The following is an 18,503-nucleotide window of genomic DNA, read 5'->3' on the forward strand; positions in this document are numbered from 1 at the left end:
TTGGTGGTGCAATGCCTATTCACTTTAATGGACAAGCTTCCAGTGGATGTTGTGGATTTGGCCAAGCATTTTATTTTGCATGCCACGGATCCAAAGTTCAGCCCTCAGCATCTCTAATTGAAAAGAGATCAAGTGGGAAAGGGTGGGAAATATCTTTCTCTTTTTGAGGCCCTGGAGAGATGCAGCCGGTCAGAGTAAACCATACCAGGCAAGATTCTCTTTTTTGAGGACCAGTGGCAGAAAACCACTTATGAGGAAAGGCTAAGGGAGCTGGGCATGTTTAGCCTGGAGAAGAGGAGGTTAAGGGGTGATATGATAGCCATGTTCAAATATATAAAAGGATGTCACATAGAGGAGGGAGAAAGGTTGTTTTCTGCTGCTCCAGAGAAGCGGACATGGAGCAATGGATCCAAACTACAAGAAAGAAGATTCCACCTAAACATTAGGAAGAACTTCCTGACAGTAAGAGCTGTTCGACAGTGGAATTTGCTGCCAAGGAGTGTGGTGGAGTCTCCTACTTTGGAGGTCTTTAAGCAGAGGCTTGACAACCATATGTCAGGAGTGCTCTGATGGTGTTTCCTGCTTGGCAGGGGGTTGGACTCGATGGCCCTTGTGGTCTCTTCCAACTCTATGATTCTATGATTCTATGATTCTATGAAAACATTATTGTTTATTTTAATGTAGAAGATCTCAGGGTCAATCCCCATGATCTCCAAGAAGCACTGCATAAGGACTGTCTGCCTATTCGACAGCTGCTTCCCATCAGAGTGGACAATATTGGGATAAGTGGGGAAAGAGTAGGACATTGCGAAGCAGGTTCTGAAGTGTGCAGGAAGTGAAGATGGGGGAGAAAACACCATGACACTGAAAGGCTTGCAGGAAAGAAATTTTTTAATGCCTCCACAGAGGTAGTCATAGCAGGAAAATGAAATACTATGCTTCCCCCTCTGGAGGAAGGTCTGGTTCATCATCGGGAGGAGACAATAACCAGGAGATCTTCAAGAGGGTGGGGGTCATTGTGGAGTGGGATTTCAGCACTTCTTGGAGGCATCTACTTCATCTTCATCTGCTGAGAACTTCCACCACCACCACATCCGCCACTGCTTCCACCGCTGCTTCCGCCACCGCAACATCCGCCGCTGCTTCCACCGCTACTTTGACCGCTGCTTCTGCCACCGCAACATCCACCGCTGCTTTGGCTTTGTTGAGAAGATCCACCTCCACGGCCACCACAGCATCCTCCTCCACCTCCTCCTCCACCACCACCACGGCAACATCCTCCACTCCTCTGGCTTTGTTGAGATGATCCACCACCACCACCACCACCACCGCCGCAACAGCCACCACCTCCACCACCTCCATGGCCACCACCACCACAACAGCCTCCTTGTTGTTGTCGTTGTTGACTCATCTTTGCTATGGCTTTGAGAACTTCTGGAGGGAGAGAGAGAGAAAGACCAATGTCATTTTTTGATCCAGTTTCTCCAAGGGAGCAGCATTTGGGGTATTCTGTAAGGCAGGTATGTGATCCTCCAGATGTTGTTGGTCTAGAACTCTCATTTTCCTTCTTCCATTGGCCATGCTAGCTAGAGATGCAAGAAGAGTCCGACAACATCTGGAGATCCAAAAGCTCCCCACCTCTGATATGAATATTTGTCTAGACCAGTAGGGTTGCCAAGTCAGGAACTCAAGTTTTCAATTGTGTTTTCAAAAATCAAGATTGGGCCCCCTCTTAACCACAGTGCAACAAGGCTTCCCCAGGATAGCCATTCAGTATACTCGAAAGAGGACAATTCCTTCCTGTCCAAGAAGAAACACTCTGTTGTGAGATTACTTTCAGTATGCGGACACATTTAGTCTGAGGAATTTAACTCAGAGGAGGTCAGTAACACAACCTGAATTGGCTTGGAGATACAAACCTGGGTATTTTTTCATGCACCCCCCCTTGTAGAAATTCCTTTCCTTATACAATAACAGCCCCTCCCTTAAGCATTCCACAAAAACACTTAGACCAGGGCTCAGGAACCTCTGATCTTCTCTGGTGATTGGTCATGGCTGAACCACAACTCCAATTACTCACAACCATTGACCATCCTGACTGGGGCTGCTGGGAGTTGGAGTCCAAAAATATTGTCGAACTACAACTCCCATCATCCTGACCATTGGTCATGCTGGCCAGTGGTTGATGGAAGTTGAAGTCCAACAAGTTCTAAGGGGCCACGGGTTCCTTGTCCTGCCAGTTTAACCAGGCACACACATTAAGAAATGCTATAAAACCCTACAGTAAATCCTGATTTTACAGCCATGTAAAGACAGCAATCAAGCGCCCACAAAAATGCTAACTCTATGGGGAAATTGCAATAAAGCCCCACTCAGTTGAGTAATTAGCATCTCCAGCATAGATTTGCCTCAGCCAAAGACTCCTAGACAGCCACAACCAGTCAAAGGAGGAAAAGCTAGGTGAGATTGACCAACAGTTTGACTAAGAGGGGCAACGGCCCCATAGTGCAGTAGGGGAGAGATGGGTCTGCAGGGCCTCTTTGCTTTCTTTGCTAAAGGACCAGTTCTATCAAGCTCATCCCACCACTATTATGTACAGCAGCCATTCCATCAGGATGGAATACAGTTCCCATCACCTTTTACCTTTGGTCAGGCTGGCTTTGGATGATGAAAGTTGGGAGCCCAAGTATCTAAGCCCCTAGCTGTGAATGAGTTTATAACTTATCGCAAGCATCTTGAATTTGGCTCAGTTAAATATCACCATGGGAACAAATAAAGAGCCTGCTGGATTCTGACGAAAACCCATCTAGGCCAACATTCTTTTCTCACAATGGCCAGATGCTTCTTGGGGAGCCTATAAGCAGCTCCTCAGTGTAGTGACAGTCTGTCCACCTGTGATTTCCAGTAACTCATGTTCAGAGGCATACCACTTCAGACAGTAGCGGTAGAGCATAGTCATCAGGGTTTCAAGGAGCCATTGACACCCTCATTCTCCATAAATTTGCCTGTTCCTATAAGAATGTCAGGAGAGCCCTGCTGCATCATGCCAAAGGTAGCCCATCTTGTCCAACATCCTGTTCTCATAGTGGCCAACCGGATGCCGCAATGGGAAGACTAGAAGCAGGGCCTGGGTACAACGGCACCTCCCCACTTGCGCTTCCCAGTAACTGGTATTCAGGGGCATACAGCCCTCACCAGATGTGGTAGAACATAGCCATCATGACTAGCAGCCCTTGACCCAGGCTTCCTCAAGCTCGACCCTCCAGATGTTTTTGGCCTACAACTCCCATGATCCCTAGCTAGCAGGACCAGTGGTCAGGGATGATGGGAATTGCAGTCGCAAAATATCTGGAGGGCCAAGGTTGAGGAAGCCTGCCTTGACCTCTCTGGTCACAAATCTGGAAAGCTATTGTTCCTACTCAATAAGATTTGGCAGAAGGCTCCCTTGAAGAATGACAGATCCATTGACAGTCCAGAGAACAGTGAGGTCCTCATACTTACCCTGTCGATCACCGAGAAAACGTGGTTGTCGAGTCAAGTGTTGTCGAGCGAATGAGGAACCCTTGGGACGAAGGAGCTTTTTATACGCTCCCCAGACATTCCATTTTAGGCATCAGAGACATTCCAGTAGAATTTTCGACGCACCCATGGCCTCACCTTTCCTTAACTTCACACTATCTTGCATTTATGTGACTCATCCCTGCATGAGATTCCTATCTTCCGTTACATTCGAGTATGCCACACACCTGCGTCTGTGGGTGCCTTCTGTCACCCCAGAGTTATGTGACACCTGACTTCACCTTCTGGGTGAAGGTTCTTTCCCGATATATCTGCCATCTGCTTTGGGTGTTTTGTTGAATCTTATGTTCCTATGAAACTCAAGATCTTCGAAACAGCATTGAACTTAGGGAGCCATCTATCACTGGCTCAGACATTTGTCCCTTCTAACCCAGTCTACAGAGAGACTCTTGAGAGTCCCATGGACTGCAAGAAGATCAAACCTATCCATTCTGCAGGAAATCAGCCCTGAGTGCTCACTGGAAGGACAGATCCTGAAGCTGAGGCTCCAAGACTTTGGCCACCTCATGAGAAGAGAAGACTCCCTGGAAAAGACCCTGATGTTGGGAAAGATGGAGGGCCCAAGGAGAAGGGGACGACAGAGGATGAGATGGTGGGACAGTGTTGTCAAAGCTACCAGCATGAGTTTGACCAAACTGGGGGAGGCAGTGGAAGACAGGAGGGCCCGGCGTGCTCTGGTCCATGGGGTCACGAAGAGGTGGACATGACTAAACAACTAAACAACAACAACCCAGTCTACACTGATTGGCAGCTGCTTTCCCTAGGCTTACCTGGAGGGGTTGGGGTTGGAAGCTGGGACTTTCCACAGGGAACAAAGATGCTCTACCACCAGAGCCACAAGCTCCTTGGGACTGGGCAATTTTATTTTTATGTAATTTTTATTAAATTTGCTGTTTTACAATTTAGAATATTCATTTAAACAACCTTAAAATATCAACGACTTCCCTTCTTCTCTTTCCATGGTTCATTTTGCATAGCATCAATCCCTGCATATTTTATATAAACTAAACCATTCAGTATTCCATTATTACTTCCCTCAAAGCTTATTTACACTGTTGAATTTATCTTAATGCTCCCAACGTTTTCAAGTGTACACAATTTCCCCCCATATATTCAATCAACATTTTCCAATCTTCTTTAAATGAATGTTCTTCTTGTTATCTTATTCTATAAGTTGGCTCTGCAAGCTGCACATATTCCATCAATTTAAGTTGCCATTCTTCTCTGGTTGGGACCTTGCTTGTTTTCCCTTTTCGGGCTAACGAAACACAGGCCGCCATAGTGGCATACATAAATAACCTTTTTTAACACCTGGGAATTTCCATCTGAATTTTCTCCAACAAAAATGACTCTGTGTTGTTGTTGCTTTTGGGAAAGGTGCTTTTAAACCTTTTCAATCCATTATAAATTATTTCCCAATATTCGTTTACCATTTTACAGGTCCACCATATAGGAGAAAACATATCTTCGACCTCAAGGGACTGGGCAATTTTAGGCCCCCAAATATCTTTGGGTTAGGGGCTGGACCCCATCACACAATGTTCAAAAAGCCGCAATCAGCTCTTCCCAATGTCCTGGTGTCAGGCACAAGACATCAGGACATTGATGTCACACACGCAATATTGGTCCCTCCAATCGCTCTCACAAACGGGCTCCTTTGTCTGCCACTAAGCCATCATCCCACCATATAACATAAGACGTTGTCTTACACCAAGTCAGTCTCCATCCACCTAGTTCTCCAGGGTGTTTTTCTAAGCTCTGGCTAGAGAGGCTACAGATTTTACCTGGGATCTTGTGCAAGCAGAGTAGAAAATATCTGCCACTTGTAAAACAGTAAAAGAGTATGGGGAATTGATCCATAATGAATTGGGGGGGGGAATGTATAAAAGTACTTCCCCCCCCAAAAAAAACAGAGTCCTTTCTGTTGGGGATAATTCAGACGGAAATTCCCAGGTGTCAAAAAAGGTTATTTATGTGTGCTACTACTGCGCAGTGGCGTAGCATTGGGGGTGCAGGGGGGCCGGCCACACCGGGCGCAACATCTGGGGGGCGCGCTCGCACTCGCAGCTCTCTGCCCCTAGGGCAGAGGGGGCGCAAATTACTTGCCTTGCCCCGGGTGCTGACAACCCACGCTACGCCACTGCTACTATGCCAGAAACACTGCTACGGCCTGTGTTTCGTTAGCCCAAAAATGGAAAACGAGCGACGTCCCAACCAGAGAAGAATGGCAACTTAAGTTGACAGAATATGCACAGCTTGCAGACTCAACATATAGAATAAGAGAACAAGAAGAACATCTGTTTAGAGAAGATTGGAAAACGTTTATTGAATATGTGGGAAATGACTGTGTGCAGCTGAAAACGCTGACAGTGTTGAGATAAATTCAGCAGTGTAAACAAGTTTTGATGGATGCAATAATGGAATACTGAATGGCGTAGTTTTTTGTAAAATGTACAGGGATTTATGTTACGTAAAATGAACCATGGAAAGAGAAGAAAGGAAGTCACTGCTTTCTTAAGGATCTAAAAATGAGTAAATTGTAAAACAGAAAATTTAAATATCTATCTATCTATCATCTATCTATCTGCCACTAAGCTACCTTTATATTACTGCTTTGCCACAGACCCATGGTTCTTTGCTTAAAAATCAAGTGAGATTTCAGTCCTCGTGGTCTTAAATAAAAAGCTGACAAATAGCAAACTGCCTTCTACAGAGTCAGACCATGGGTTCACCTGGCTCCGTTTTAACTGTACTGAAAGGGCCTTGACTCTTTGGTGATTCAGGCAGTGAGCTTTTCGCATTCCTGGGGATGCCAGGAATGAAACTGGGACCTATTGCTTCCCGTGAAAACACTTTGCCACTGAGCTACGACCCTCCCTGTTGCTTGTTTGTGATCATTTCCTGTTACTTGCCCAGATATCTTTATATTATCACCTTATAGAGCGGCATACAAGTGTCATTAACAAATATCATTAACACCTCAGGGGAGAACAGATCTGGTGCATTAAAGATGCCAAAAATAAACAAAAATAAATATTCAGAAATGGACCAACTGGCCTGTTTTTAAAATACATCGTCCCAGTTCTTGTGGGGCTGTCTTTTCAGCCTTTCAGTGAATGGAAAGAATATACCTTTAAAAAGGAGACTAAATTTAAAACAGTGAAATACGTTATTTTAAAAAATCTGGTTCCACATGGTTGCACATTTAGCTTAGACCATTTCTAGTGAGAGTTTCAATGCAAACCATATAAAACACAGCCTCTTTATGTACTCAGTTATACAGCTGCAAATAAAACGTTTAAAGTGTGTTTTAAGTGCAATATACAATGGGACACTAGGTGACGGTGGTGAGCCTTATAGAAAATTCAATGTATTTTTTAAAACACTTTTGTAAAAAAACATTTTCAGAACGTTTTTTTATATGTGTGTAGATTCCACCTGTGTGTGAGATTCACAATTTTCAATTCAATGGGAAAAATTCGGAGAAGATGCTTCCATTTTCTGTAGGACTCTTTTTTCACAAGCACCCACTCACTATTTTCTAATTCCTTTTTCAGCTCTCTGTAATAATAATAATTTAATAAATAAATAATAAATAAATAAATAAATAAATAAAATAATATAAATAATAAAGTTGGTAAAGGTACCTACAGAGTCCGTGCTCACTAAGTAAAGGTAAAGGTACCCCTGCCCGTACGGGCTAGTCGTGTCCGACTCTGGGGTTGTACGCCCACCTCACTTAAGAGGCCAGGGGCCAGCGCTGTCCGCAGACACTTCCAGGTCACGTGGCCAGCGTGACAAAGCTGCTCTTGCGAGCCAGCACCAGCGCAGCACACGGAAACGCCGTTTACCTTCCCGCTATAAAGCGGTACCTATTTATCTACTTGCACTTAGGGGTGCTTTCGAACTGCTAGGTGGGCAGGAGCTGGGACCGAAAGACGGGAGCTCACCCCGCCGCGGGGATTCGAACCGCCGACCATACGATCGGCAAGTCCTAGGCACTGAGGTTTTACCCACAGCGCCACCTCAATTTCAGTTTCTCTTACTTTCACGTTTTTCCTTTCTTAAGTTCCCTTCTCCAGATTTCCATATCAGTTTGTGATGTAAAAAATAAATAAATCCCAATGCAAAATCATCAGCATTTTAATTTTTCCTTAAAATGTGCATTTCATTTGCAAATCTGCCTAATAATTTGGGTGTTTATTGCCATTTTCTCTGACAGAATGCCTTTTTATATGCCATTTTCAATCGTATATGGGCTGATGAGGAATCTAAGAGCTCTGTCCATGGAGACTGGATACTTGTTGTAGCCTGTAGAGGACTCACCCTTTGAATGACATTTACTTATTCACTGTTGACTTGTGTTTATATTTCACCACCCGTCCTGAGGCAGCTTACACAACAGCCGTAATAACAGTCAAGTAAAATCGGTGAAAGAAATCAGTTGTGACACAACCCACCCAAAAAAACAATAGCGCAGCTGTACACTCAAGAGAGAAATTTCACCCAATTCAGTGCAGAGAGTTTGCCTCGCCCGATCTGAGCACCTATCAGAATAACATCCATTTATTTATTTTTAAAAGATGTAATCTTTTTGGCCAGTAAAGAGGGAGCCAGACTGGTGATTGGACTGGAGATGGAGGAGGAATTGGTTTGGTCTGCTTTTGACAGAGGACTGATCCGCTCCAAGCTTGATGAGTTTGATCACAACAACTAGATGCCCCAATGGCCCTTCTGGTGTGCAAAAATAAATAAATAAATGTGTAGAAAAATACTTATTTCACACAAATGGTGCAAGCAAAAGGTGCATTTTGTGGAGGACTGCTTTTGAAAACGTTGGGAAGTATTTTACATTTAAAAGTGGATATTTCATATAAAACTGTACAACGTATGCACATTTTAAGCAGGTGTTGGGAGACCGTAGCTCTGCCCAATCACCTTCTCAATCCAGCCCACGGATGGTCTGGGAACCAGCATGTTTTTACATGAGCAGAATGTGTGCTTTTATTTAAAATGCATCTCTGGGTTATTTGTGGGGCATAGGAATTCATTCATCCCCCCCCCCTCAAAATACAGTCCGGCCTCCCACGAGGTCTGAGATTCAGTGGACCGGCCCCCTGCTGAAAAAGTTTGCTGACGTCTGGTGTAGACAATCCTCAGCTAGATGGGCCTATGGTTTGACTGTGTAAGGTCCTATCTTCCTATGTTCATCACCAGCTGCTACAGATGAAACATCAACAGATCATTCTAGCTTTAAAGTGAGAGCTATCTGGCTAGCCAAATGAATCAGCAACCACAGCAATGTTTCTATAATTGTTTTTCCAGCAGCTCTCCAATTTTTTAAAACAACAACAACAAAACAACACCTTGTCTTCCTGGTGAGTAGGTTTGTCCTCATTATTCACATCCTTTTTAACTTTTCTCTAATGGAGGCTGTTTACAGTGATTGATTGATTGATTGATTGATTGATTGATTGATTTTGCAGCAGAAATCAATTGGTTGCCCCACAGAAAAGAACAGGGCTTCTTCAATGAATAATAATATTTCTATTATTTATATGCCACCCATCTAGCTGGAAGATCAGCAATATTTGTCTTTTTTTCTTCTTCTTTATTCAATACAAGCCATTTTTCCCCTCGTGTCTTGACATAACTACCGGTACTTGATTTTTGTGAGAACAGTTAGCATATTACACACCCCTGTTCTCTTTCTCCTCCAGTCTTGGCTGTAACCATCAAATTTGATGTTGGAAAGCAGACAAAAAGGAGTTCTTCTCCACACAATGCATATTTCAGCTATAGAACTCACTCCTAAAAGAGACTTTGATGGCCACCAAATTACCTGAGGATTAGGCAAATTCATAGATGGCTCCGACCTGGTGGAATGCTCTGTCCCATGAGACTAGGGCCCTTCAGGATTTAACCTCCTTCTGTCAGCCCTGTAAGACAGAGCTATTCCGCCTGACCTTTAATTTGAATTCAGCCTGATCTTTTATTTCCCTTCTCGTCCCTGTCCCTCCCCTTTTATGAAGATCACCCGCTCTGAGACCCCACAGCTAATTCTCCCCTGGCCTCCTTGCTGGCCGAAGTAGGACCAATTCAGCCAGCTAGCCCTGGGGATTATCTAATGCTTATTTCCCCTAAATTGATTTTTGAATTTTATTGTTATTCATGTATTTTATGCTGCTTTTATAATTAAGTCTTTTAAATTTGTTGTTAGCTGCCCTGAGCCCAGTTTTGAACCAGGAAGGGCGGGGTATAAATAAAAAAATTATTATTATTAAGGAGGAGATGCTATCAATGGCTGCTATGGTCAACTTCCATTGTTTGAGGTGTTATGTTTGTGAATATATTGCTGTGAATCCCAAGTGAGGAGAGTTGCTGTTGCTGTTGGTTTTCCCATTGGGAAATCTCTTTGCCATTATGAGAACAGAGTACTAGACTCAAAGGGGCCATTGGCTTGTACCAGCAGGGCCCTTGCCTATGGCTTCCTGGGGGGCTTTTGTTTGGCCACTGTGATAGCAGGATGCTGGACTAGACAGAGCACTGGCCTAATCCAAGTGGACTCTGGGCCTCATCAATAGGAGTATAGCATCTAGATCAAGGGAAGTAATAGTGCCACTGTATTCTGCTCTGGTCAGACCTCACCTGGAGTACTGTGTCCAGTTCTGGGCACCACAGTTCAAGAAGGACACTGACAAACTGGAACGTGTCCAGAGGAGGGCAACCAAAATGGTCAAAGGCCTGGAAACGATGCCTTATGAGGAACGGCTAAGGGAGCTGGGCATGTTTAGCCTGGAGAAGAGGAGGTTAAGGGGTGATATGATAGCCATGTTCAAATATATAAAAGGATGTCACATAGAGGAGGGAGAAAGGTTGTTTTCTGCTGCTCCAGAGAAGCGGACACGGAGCAATGGATCCAAACTACAAGAAAGAAGATTCCACCTAAACATTAGGAAGAACTTCCTGACGGTAAGAGCTGTTTGACAGTGGAATTTGCTGCCCAGGAGTGTGGTGGAGTCTCCTACTTTGGAGGTCTTTAAGCAGAGGCTTGACAACCATATGTCAGGAGTGCTCTGATGGTGTTTCCTGCTTGGCAGGGGGTTGGACTCGATGGCCCTTGTGGTCTCATCCAACTCTATGATTCTATGATTCTATGATTCTATGACTCTTCTAATATTCTTCCAAGAGAGCTTGCTATAGCTGCCAGTCTGTACTTGTAGAAACGGAACAGCTTCTTTTTAATATGTGTCAAGCGTGGAGAGTCCTCTCCTCCCCTGGTAACTTCATAGGCAAGAATCACAAGCAGTTTGTATTTTTAGAGTCCTTTTTATTCAGTCATCTGGTTGCAAAGCAAGAATCCAAATCTCTCCACAGAGAGAGGTGCTGGCTACTCTGATCCCTTCCTCTTCTGTCCCCAGCAACATCCTTGGTGCCAACAAGAAGTTCCACCCCTCTGCATTTGCTGTTCTGTAATACAGTGGTGACTCGCAAGACGAAATTAATTCGTTCCACGAGTTTTTTCGTCTAGCGAATTTTTCGTCTTGCGAAGCACGAAATCCCATAGGAATGCATTGAAATTCAATTAATGCGTTCCTATGGTCAAAAAAAGTCCAAACAAAGCCAAATTTGGTACGACAAGAGTTTATTAAGTGCTCTTTAAAGTCACACATACTGTAAAGAGCATTTCAAAAATTGAAGGAACAATAAATTAAGTGTCTAAACATGACAGAAAAACATTTAAAAATCAACAAAGTGTACAGTACATTTTCTAAGACTCTGCGGGACAACTCGAAGAAGGTTCCTCTTCCACTCTTTGCTTCTTGCTGAAGAACCCCCTCCTCAACTGTTCCCCCAGCCGCCCACCACACAGAATTTCAAATCCAGAATTTTTTTTAAAAAACAGCAGAGTGGCCCAATGGTCACAGAAAATAATAAAAATGCAGAAAAAAAACACACAAGCTTCCAGATTCTTGCAAACCCCTCCCCAACACCAAGTCCTTGAATTCCAAACACCCCAACCCAAAATCCAAAAACCCCCAAAAAAGTTTTAAAAGTTTAACTTACCAAATGGCTGCAAAAGAAGTTTTGGAAAAGCTTCAAAAATCACCAAAGTCTTCAAAAACCTCAAAAAAGGCTACCACACCGCGTTCTATGAGTTGCTCCTCGAAGTCAAGTCGCAACTGTATTAGCGGTGTTAAGAAAAAGGAAACAAACTTGCAAGACGTTTTCGTTTTTCGTCTTGCGAAGCAAGCCCATAGGGAAATTCGTCTTGCGAAGCAGCTCAAAAAACGCAAACCCCTTTCGTCTAGCGAGTTTTTCATCTTGCGAGGCATTTGTCATGCGGGGCACCACTGTACTGCTGGACCTGTAAGCCCAAGGTGAGGGGGTCTCTAGGGAGGTCTCTGCTGGCTATTCCCTCCCTTCTTCCACCATCTTGTAGCTAGGTAACTCCTGTGGAGGCTGAGTAGCATTCTCTTTTCTCTCTCCTACTGAAACTGCTGGGGAGAAGGGGGCTGAATCGTTCACTTCCTCCTCCTCTTCACAGGGAAGCTGATCTGGCTGGGGATACACAATCCTCCTGTTCAGACCATGACAATACGTGCTATCTATCTAGCTAATGTTTCATTTCCGTATTTGGCATGTGGTAGTGTTAGACGTCCACTGCTGATCACCCACTGTGTTTGCTAGTTGGCTACAATAATCATAGGCTCCCTTGGGCAGTATTTGACAGCCTGCAATGAACAAGGCGCGGGTGGCGCTGTGGTCTAAACGACAGAGCCTAGGGCTTGCCGATTGGAAGGTTGGCAGTTCGAATCCCTGTAACAGGGTGAGCTCCCGTTGCTCTGTCCCAGCTCCTGCCAACCTAGCAGTTTGAAAGAATGTCAAACTGCAAGTAGATAAATAGGTACCTCTCTGGCGGGAAGATAAACAGCGTTTCCATGCACTGCTCTGGTTTGCCAGAAGCGGCTTAGTCATGCTGGCCACATGACCCAGAAGCTGTACACCGGCTCCCTTGGCCAATAAAGTGAGGTGAGCGCCACAACCCCAGAGTCATCTGCGACTAGACCTAACGGTCAGGGGTACCTTTACCTTTAATGAACAAGAACATGATACTGAACGAGGCAGGGCATTGGTCTGATCTAGCGGAGTTCTTTGATAGTTCTTATTCCATTTCTAGTTATATGATGTAGAATATGAGACATGGTTAGGAGAATGCAGGGACTTCACCAAGCCCAGCTTCCTAGATGACTTCCACAGCTTGCCTGCAGGTTAACCATGGAAATTGAGCTGAAACAAATGAAAGCACTGTGTGGGTTTGATTCCCTAAAGAAGGGAAGAAGACCTCCAGAATGCAGTGTATGGAGCTACTGGTTGGATGACCTGTATATCTCCACCCAGGTTGTGATGCTATCTGACATCCTCCACCACCTTTCCAATTGCACGCAGAGAAGTCACATCCTATGCAATTATCTTGCCCACACATTCCTCTGCAGGATGTTATGAATATCAAGCCTTACTTGGAAGAATCCTGATGGTTTAGGTGTCCATCTGTCAACAGAAACCTTGGTGAGGCATCTAGCTTGAACAGCCATTGGTTGTGCAATGTAAGATTGGGGTGAGGCTTCCAGCCATGAGACACATCCAGTAGAGTCACAAGAACATGATATGGTGGCAAGCATGTTGGACGCAAACTGAGGAGAAGGAATGCAGCGCCTGTTTTACATGCAGAAGGTTAATCCCTGGCACCTCTGGGTAGATCAGGAAGAGACCCTCTGAAATGCTGGAGACCCACTGCCTGTCAGTATAGACAAAACTAAGGTTTATAGACCAAGGATTTGACTAAATGTAATGTCAGGGACTGGTGTGCACCATGGAAGGATAGCTGGAATCTGTCTTGTGTTTTGTGGGGAACTGAACTGGCCAGGAGACAAGAGTCAGGCAGGGGGGAGCTTCAGAGCTGGAGGGTGGAGTGCAGGATGGGTTGGAACAAGAGGAGGAAGCGGTAGGTGGTTTTGTCTTGAAGCTGCCACAAGACTCAGCTTCTTTGTCGTAGCTTTTGGGAGGTGTTTTGAGCCAATGGATTCATTCGCTAGCTGAAGATGCTGGACTAGGTAGGCCATTGGCCTGATCCATCATAGCTCTTCTTATGTTCCTATAAATGAAGGTGAGAACTCTTTCCTTCATGCCCTGCCCATGGGCTCCTGGATGAATCTGAATGGCCACAGGGAGAGCAAGATGAGAGGCAGTGATTGACCTTTGGTCTCATCTTCAGATAGTTTCCTCTGATATTTTTGACATTCAGATCCCTGATATATCTGAGTCTGCTACTGCCTATGCCAGGGGTCAGCAAAAATTGTTAGCAGCGGGCCGGTCCACTGTCCCTCAGACCTTGTGGTGGGCTGGAGAAGCAGCACCGGGGGAGGGGAGCTGGAAGAAGAGGCAAGGGGGGCAAGTAGTGCTCCTCCCCACCCCCCAGCGCCAGACCCAGCCGCTGCGCTTACCTTCCCAGGGGCTGCCACCGCCACCACTGCTGCTGCTGTTTCTCATCGGTAGGCAGAACGAGCTCGTCCGCTCCGCTCTCTGGCCACAGGAGCACCAGGACAGTGGAGGCAGCGACGGCAGAAGGAAGAGTCCAAGCAGTGGCGGCCCTGACAATCAAACACCACACCTGGTTTACTTCAGCGCGGCGCAGGGACGTCTCTGCCAATCAAATGCTGCTGAGGTAAACCAGGCGTGGCATTTGAGTGGCAGAGCCGCTGCCGCTCAGCCTCTTACTCTCGTTGCCATCTCCAGGAATCTCGGCTTCGCAGCGGGTTCCGGCTTCGTGGCATAGGCTGGATCTAGGGCCCAGGTGGGCCTGATCCAGCCCAGAGATCATAGTTTGGCCTATGCTATCCACCAGAAAGAAGTTTTGTTTTTGTTTTTCCTGAAAGTCTCCCATGCTTACAACAGCTGAGCTACCATGCCCTGGAGGTTCCTTCACCAGACCAGACCAGAATACAGACAGAAACATCTACGGTACATTGGCAAACTATCATTGTTGATCTGATGACTGTACAGTAAAAAGGTAAAGGTATCCCTGACCGTTAGGTCCAGTTGCGGACGACTCTGGGGTTGCTTGTTCATCTCACTCTATAGGCTGAGGGAGCTGGCGTTTGTCCACAGCCAGCTTCTGGGTCATGTGGCCAGCATGACTAAGCCGCTTCTGATGAACCAGAGCAGCACACAGAAACGCCATTTACCTTCCCGCTGGAGCAGTACCTATTTATCTACATGCACTTGACATGCTTTCAAACTGCTAGGTTGGCAGGAGCAGGGACCGAGCAATGGGAGCTCACCCCGTCATGGGGATTTGAACTGCCGACCTTCTGATCGGCAAGCCCTAGGCTCAGTGGTTTAGACCACAGCACCACCTGCATCCCAACAGTACAGTAGTGAGAGGGAAAACTCGTGATATGCCTAATAAGTCTACAACATGTGCAGGAAAAGAGACAGCTAGACCACCGGATGGGGGAGCTCTTCCTAGCTGGATTCATAAAAGTGAGCCTGAGAGGGCTGGGCAATGGGCTTCGTGGGGTGGCGAGGGATGGCGGTGGCACTATGAAGCTGAATTTTGGAAGATTAGCTACAGATAAAAGAAAGTACTTCTTAATGCAGCTCATAATTAAACCATGGAACTCACTCCCACATGAGGCAGTGATGGCCACCAACTTGAATGGCTTTAAAAGAGGATTTCACACATTTAAGGAGGATAAGGCTATCAGTAGCTACTAGCTAATATGTCTATGCTCTGCCTCCATTTTGGAAATGCTTCTGGATACCAGTTCATCTTGGGCTTCCTGATCAGAAGGTTGGTGGTTCAAATCCCTGCAGTGGGTGAGCTCCCGTTGCTCGGTCCCTGCTCCTCCCAACCTAGCAGTTCGAAAGCACGCCAGTGCAAGTAGATAAATAGGTACCCCTGCGGCGGGAAGGTAAACGGCATTTCCATGTGCTCTGGCTTCTGTCACAGTGTTTTGTTGCACCAGAAGCAGTTTAGTCATGCTGGCCACATGACCTAGAAAGCTCTCTGTGGACAAACGCCAGCTCCCTCGGCCTGAAAGGGAGATGAGCGTCACAACCCCATAGTTGCCTTTGACTGGACTTAACCATCCAGGGGTCCTTTACCCTTTTAAAAAACCTTTTTCCTGGAAAGCACAGGAGGGGAAACTGCTCTTGTGTTCAGGTCCTGTTTGCAGTTTTCCCACTGAGGCACCTGGGAGGCCAGTGTAAGAATAAGTTTTGAGTTAGATGGGTCATTGGCCTCATCAAGCAGGCTCCGCTTATGGTCTTATTGGAGTCCTGTTCCCAACCTCTGGCCTAGGTCCCCGAAGATCATAGCTGTCAACCGTCCCTTATTCGGCGGGAAACTCCCTTATCCCAGCGCCATTTCCCGCTGCTATCCTGGATTGATGATGTCCCTTAAATTTCCCAGGTTTCATGCTCGCCCCGCTCGGGAGGGAAGCAGCGGCTCGGGGTCCTCTGCTGTGAGAGAGACAGCGTGCGCACGAGCTACCACATCTCCATCTCTCTCTTTTCCCCCTCAGAGGCACGTCATGAGGAGACGGGTGGCGGTGGGCAGGCAGGGAGCCCCTCTCTTGCGAAACTTCTGCTGAGCTGCCAGGGGAAGCCAGAGGCGGCAGCGGCGGCAGTAGCTGAGGAGGCAGCCTGAGAGAGAAGGAAAAGGAGAGGATGGGGAGGAACGCAGAAGGGCGGCGCCGCAACCGCCTCATGCCGGGCTCATGGGTGGCATGGGCGAGAGTCTCTCTCCCTCCCCCCCTCTCTCGGGCGGGGAAGGGCCAATGGAACTCCTCGCGCCAGGACGCCGACAGCCCCAACATGCTGCTTAGCATCCCCTCCAACCAGTGCAGCATCTTCATGTAGTGATTTCCCCCTCTGCATCCCTTTCATAACTCTATTTTTATAAATCATTTATCCATCCATAGTTCACATTTTTACTACAAGTTTTCTGTCAATCCTACCAATGTATGTAACTCTTTACAATAGCTTTTCAACTAAATTATTAACTTTCCCCATTCTTTATTAAAGAGGTCCTCTTCCTGGTTTCTGATTCTGCCTGGAAGCTTTGCCATCTCGACGTTGTTCATCAGGTTTGTCTGCCACTCTTCTTGGGTCAGAGTTGTAGACCCTTAGGATCATCTAGTCCAACCCCCTGCAAAACACAGTCAGTCGCAGCAAAAGCAGCCTGGCTCCATCAGTGCCGGATTTCTGTATAAGCTAAGCAAAATCCCTTATTTTGGCTGCTGAACCCTTATTTTCAAGGCTGCTGGTGCCTTATTTTCAAATCTGTAAGTTGACAGCTATGCCAAAGATATTTCTTCCCCAGCGCTCAAATGCGCTTTCCCCTGAACAAATTGCAAGGAAGATAGGGTCTCTCCACTCCATCCCAAGGTGCTGGGTTCTATGAATTCAGAGAAGAGATGAGAAAGGCTTTATGACATGTGCAAAGCTCACACTAAGCTGGCAATTATATTGTGCTAGAGTGACATGAAAAATCCACCAAGAGAAACATGCACGTTATTCAGTGTAGCTGGAGATAAGTATCTCATGAATGGCCGAGTCAGCCTAATTAGTACCAAACATTGAGTCAGCGTGAACAATGCAGGCATTGTATGCCTTCTCAGAACCTTGCCGCCATTTCTGAAACAGGCCATTGGGAGATGGTATAAAAGGTCCCTTTGTCTCAAGCAACTCTCATTCACTCGGCAAAGCTTGACTTGACCAACGCTTGACTCAGTGAACAATAGGTGAGTATGAGGACCTCCCAGCGATTCATGGGTCTATCAGATATAGGTCGAAGCATCCTGTGAGCTTCAAGAGAAGACATAGCTTAAATTGCATCTTCTAGGACATCCTTTCTCAACCTGTGGGTCCACAGATGTTGTTGAACTACAACTCCCACCACCCCTAGCTAGCAAGGCCAGAGCTCAGGGATGATGGGAGTTGTAGTTCAACAATATCTGGGGACCCACAGGTTGAGAAAGCTATTGTTCTAGGAGCTATTCCCTCGGAGACTTCAGCCCTCAAAATGATGCCAATCTCTTTCTCTCTTCCCCAAGGGTTATCCAATCCACAGAAAAGATGAGCCAACAACAACAAAGAGGAAGCTGCTGCTGTTGTGGTGGTAGAGGCTGTGGGTGCTGCGGTGGCAGCCGCAGTGGCGGGGGATGTTGTGGTGGCAGCCGCAGTGTGGTTTCCTCTCAGCAGAGTCAGAGCAGCGGCGGATGTTGTGGCGGCAGTAGCGGTGGCGGATGTTGCGGCGGCAGCAGAGGTGGTGGGTGCTGTGGTGGTAGCAGCAGCGGCGGATGTTGTGGTGGACAGCAAAGTCAACAGAAAGTCTTCCCCCAGAAGCTGAAGTAGATGCCTTCAAGGATAGTTGAAATACTCAATTATTATCATCACTTGTTGCATATTCCCTTTTCTTCTTGCAAACCATAATCGGCTAAAATTCCCCATGAGCTTTCCTCAATGTGAATGATGTAAATATTCAGACTTTCTTCTTGAAAACTCATTAAAAGTTTATTGCAAACAAAGAAATTTGTGTGGTTGTGTTTTTCTACTATATCTATATGTTTATGGGCAAAATGTACTAACTAGAACGAGTTGGCACCTCCTCATATTCATCAATGAAACCATGTTTTTGTTTTAGATAAACTTTACCAAATTGCATTTATATTGTTGTGGAACTCAGACCATGAGGTAATTGTTTGAAACATATGTCAGTGGCTTCTTTTATTTCTGACATGCATGGCAGGAGAGACACCCTGCTCAACTGTGCCATGGGTGTGCTAGACATAGTACAAAGTGTAAAATATTTATACAACAGTCAGCACACAATGTGTGTATAAGTCCCTTCCTAAAAT

At 46.0% G+C, this 18,503-nt stretch overlaps 1 long non-coding RNA gene and 1 pseudogene across 3 annotated transcripts in view; one reads left to right on the forward strand and one right to left on the reverse strand.

The window, feature by feature from the left end:
• Positions 1-3,694, reverse strand: part of LOC308575277 — a 38,632-nt gene extending 34,938 nt beyond the window's left edge. Inside the window, exons 1-2 of one of the 2 annotated variants that reach the window (XR_014002729.1) lie at positions 3,502-3,694; positions 1,327-1,434 (exon numbers count right to left, since the gene is read on the reverse strand). This is a non-coding gene — a long non-coding RNA (uncharacterized lncRNA). Of the gene's footprint in view, positions 1-873; positions 1,435-3,501 lie in introns of those variants that run through there. The other variant, XR_014002730.1, reaches the window with a different exon arrangement.
• Positions 1-18,503, forward strand: part of LOC308575098 (heat shock 70 kDa protein 1B pseudogene) — a 264,638-nt pseudogene that overhangs the window by 90,366 nt on the left and 155,769 nt on the right. The window lies entirely within an intron of this gene.

Source organism: Podarcis bocagei (assembly GCF_964188305.1).
Source record: "Podarcis bocagei genome assembly, chromosome: 16".
Lineage (NCBI taxonomy): Eukaryota > Metazoa > Chordata > Lepidosauria > Squamata > Lacertidae > Podarcis > Podarcis bocagei.